Consider the following 4,515-nt stretch of genomic DNA (forward strand, 5'->3'; position numbering starts at 1 on the left):
TCTGCTGAACACAGTAGAGAACAAAATAGACAGAATTCCTGCCCTCAACTGAGCTCGTGGTCACAGTGTTTCTCAGTGAGAGTACTATTGGCACTTGGGGTGAGACGATTCTTTGCAGTGTGGGATGGTCCTGCGCATTGCAGGATGTTCAACATCCTGACTTCTGGCCCACTTAGCACCCTGGGGTCATTGTGACAGTGAGGAATGCCTCTACACATTCCCAAATACTTCCAGGGGCTGGGAGGACCCACCCCTGGCTGAGGACCACTGCTGAGGGACTTGACAGGACATGAGGGAAGGAAGGCCATCCCCAAGGTATGAACATGTTGAGTCCTCCAAGTCCACATGGAATTGGTGGTTTAGAACTGGGAAATCAAATTTGTCCCAGAAAGGTGTAAAATAATCCTTCAGTGGCTGAGTTAGGCCCCAGAAGCCTGTAAGGTAGCCTAGGTCCACAGTTTCCTTGGGCTGGCTTAGGGCTGAGCTGCAGGCACCCTGATGGCAGGTTTGAACATGATGAGATGATGAGATGGTATTTTGAGAATGTTCAGAAAACAGCCACTATTTGATCCCAGGTGTACATTAGAAGTCAACCTCAAGATATAGATTTGGGATAAATCCACTTTGAAGTGGGAGTTAGGGTTGAGACCCAGCATCCATTAAGATCATCGAGGGAGAAGATATTGGGGAAAAGGTGAAGAATGCATTCAAAACAGAGGCTGAAGCTAGAGGAGTAGGCCCCGGGGGCACCTCTGCCCTTTCGTTTCCATTCCCAAGGTTAGCACCCTAGTTCAGGGCCTCTGCTCATGCCACGACCATTGCAGCAGCTTCCTAACTGGCCTCCGTTTTTCTTCTGGTCTCTCTGCCTTCCAGAGTTATCTTCTTAAAACCTGGCTTTCATCACGTCCCTTCTCAACATTCACCAGGTCCACCCTCACGCCCTAACCCCCTCAGTCACGCTGCCCAGCAAGCTGGCTCCAGATTCTCCTTCAAGGATTGTTGGTGCTCATCTCCTAGACCTTACCATCTGGCCACACAGAGCGCCAAACACACACTGTCCTTCTTTCATCGATGCCACCTCCTCCCCTGGGATACCCTTTGACCCTCTCTCCATTTGGAAAAATAAATTCAGGTTTCAATGCTGAGTTCAAGCCTCCGCTCTTTTGTAAAGCTTTCCCCCACCCCTCAGAGGCAAGCACACTTTCCCATCTCTGTACCTCCCTCTCCAGCTCTTCATAACACTGTGGGGCTTCTGTCTCTCCCACTAGATTGAGAGTTCCCTGAGGGTGACAGCCATGTTTTGCTTTGTCATCCCATTACCCAGCCTAGTGTGAAGGGACGGGAAAGTGGGCTTGGGGATGGGCTGGTAGGACAGGGCAAAGAGAAAGTACAGTGGTTTCCCCCAAGCCTGACGATGCATCCACTTGAGCCACTTTTAACTGCTCAGTCCATAAGCACTGTCTTCGGATGAGGGTTAGTGAAAGAGCTAAGGGAGAGAAGGAAAAAGATGGAGAGCCAAGGTGTGGGCAGGCAGAGGGAGGTGAATGGAGAAGAGAGGAGAGGCTGAGAGGATGAAAGAGGAGAGGAGAGAGCCACGGTCTGCGTCAACAGCTTTCCATACGTAGAAATTCAAACAACCTGGAATGGAATAAGAAAAGATTTGGGACTCTGGAAATGAAAGCAGCTGCCTAGGCAGGTCAGCTGAATGTACGGTTAATTAATAGGCATTAATGCCCTTCAGTGACCAGCTGTGCATGGAATCACGTCCTGCTGGGATCAAATGCCAGCTGCCCAGGATGCCCATTTAGTAAAGAGCAAAAAACAGCATTGGCATAAAAGAGCCAGAGAATTCCTCAGAGAGATCTTCCTAAGGGCAACAGGGGCCACTGGAACTCCATAGTTGCACCATACCACTGGCCTGGCTCTTGCCAAAGATAAGGGGACACGAGAAAAAAAACAACGTGTAGTGAGCAGCCAGTATCCCAGAGGCCGCACCAGACACATTTTACGCACACAAGCTCTTTTGATCCTTAATGCAACTCTGTGAGGTAGGTATCGTCTCTATTTTACAGGTTAGAAAATTGAGGTCCTTGGAGGGTTAAGAATCTTACCCAAGGGCACATAGCTTCAAAGTCCTGGATCCAGGATTCCAGTGCAGTTCATCCCCTCCCCGATTGGCAGCAATTTTCTCCCTGGTCTTGCTGACTTTGGCTGTGGGGCTGATCTCTGGATTGATTTCTCTGAACATAAACAAAATACCATCAGTTTTTCCTGGCTCTGGAATGAGTCCTCAGAATCATGTGCTGTTTTCCAGTTTGCAGCTGGGTGCCTTTGCTGGGTGTTCACGAATATGAAGCAATAGGCCTTGTCCTGAGCATCAACAGTGTGCTCTCAAAAAATGCCAGGGTGCTTTTCTTCCCAGAAGATACTCCAGGCTGGGGGCTTTTAGCCTGTGGAGCCGACTTTTCTATTTTCTCTTTCTTCCCAATGATCTGCCAGTGATCTAGTTGATGGCTGCCAGGCAAAATTTTAAATGCTTATCAAAATCATGGTACCTTTGAGATGTTGCCCACACTGTGTTCTGACTATCTCTGGGACCCATCCCTATCTGCTCAGTGGTTGATGGATGCCATCCATCTGCTGCCAGCCTGTGAGTGCTGGTGAGCAGGGGACAGGAGGTAGGAACAGGGCAGGTGTGGACAGTGTTTCCTAGAATTCTGATGTGACATGGTTAGGCCAACTCACGGAGGAGCCAGTGGAGGCAGAGGCTGGACCCAATTGGGGGCAAAATGGCACGCAGCACAACCCCCATAGAGTTGTGGCTTTAGGGTGGGGTAGGTTGGCTAGAAAGTCTGTGATGATAGTTTTATGGAATTGTTCTGGAGTCAGGTACACTCTGGGAACCTTTGGGGATGGGCCTTTGGCCTAGAGTTGTGTGTCCTACACAAGTGGTAATGGATTAGGATTGTCGAGCCGCATGCAGGGACTTCTGAAATCTTGTGGAATGACAGAATTTTCAGTGATATTCAGTGTTAAGAGGTGACAAGTCTCTGATCTTGGGTTTGGGCTTTCGCTCTGGTCATTTTAGTGAACAGGATTTTTCGGCATCACCTTCAAAATCTATTTCAAATCCGACCGCGTCTCACCACCTCCACTGCTACCACCTAGTCCAAGCCATCATCCTCTCTTGCCTGTCACTAGTCTCCTAAAATGATGCTGTTAAAACATAGTCTATGTCAGTCTTTTACTCAACATCCTCTAATTGTTCCCCATCTCACTCATATTAAAAGTCTTTAGGGTAGCCTGCGAGGCCCTCAGAATCTGCCACCCCCCTTACCTCCCTGACATGATCTCCTACAAATCCTTCCGTTACCTCCCTCATCCCAGCCACACTCATCTCCTGATCATTCTTTAAGCTTTCCAGGCACATTCGTGCTTTGTGCCTGCTTTTCCTTCTGCCTGGAGTGCTTTATCCCAGTGTATCAGTCAGGATCCTGGGAGAGAGTGGTTATGGGAACTGGGGAAATGTTGTTGTATGGAGAAGGCCACCTGACAGGAATTGTGGTCTTTGGTGGAGGGATGCAGCCAACCCGTGACGAACCTGCACAGCGAGAGCTGATGAAAAAAATCTCACTTTCTCTTTCCTTCTGATCTCCTTGCAGGTGCCTCCCATTGGTCAAACCTAACCCGAAGCCAGAGGGCGAGGGAACCTGTCGATGCAGTCTATACAGGTCAGCCTACCAAGGCACGGAGCTGGGTGGAAAAGGGTGGACGAGATCTGGAGGGGCAAATGGAAAATGTGTACAACCTCTGCATAGCTTTGTAGCTGGCTCCCTCACTTCCTCCAGCCCTCCACTGAAATGTTACCTTCTCAGTGAAGCCTTCTCTGGCCACCACTTCTAAAATTTCAGCCCCCAGCACCCAACACCTTACATCCATTCATGCTATGTTTTCGTATAGCACTTAATACCACATAACATATAATTTATTTATCTTGCCTATCATCTGCTCCCCCACTAGAATGGGAGTTCCACGAGGGCAGGGACTTTGTTTGATTCATTGCTATTATCACTGCCTAGAATAGTATACAGTAGGTGCTCAATAAATATCTGATCAATGAATGAAGCACTCTCAGAGGCCCCCCTACGGTGAGTCTGCTCTCAGCCAGGCACAGCTGGGGGTAGGTGTTCAATTGTTATTCATGCCTGCTGCTCTCAGTTTTCTCAAAAGAGGCTCGACTGCTGCTGCGGTATTTCAAGTCAGAGGGTGGGGAGGCCTTTGGTGCCCTCAGCATCGAAACTTGCATGACAGTTTGTCAACCCGAACCTTATGGAAACTGCTGTTGCATTGATTAGCATGGGCTGAGCTTTGTGTATTTTTAAGTCAGCAGCAGTGGGTAGATTCACAGTCATGGGGACATTGGCCCTTCCGGGTGGTACATCCATACCTCAAGAGTGGTGCTAATGGGCCTGTTTCCAAATAAGGTGGGCCCAGGAGGCACTTCCTTGAGGCTCA

Source organism: Phocoena sinus, chromosome X (genome assembly GCF_008692025.1).
Source record: "Phocoena sinus isolate mPhoSin1 chromosome X, mPhoSin1.pri, whole genome shotgun sequence".
Lineage (NCBI taxonomy): Eukaryota > Metazoa > Chordata > Mammalia > Artiodactyla > Phocoenidae > Phocoena > Phocoena sinus.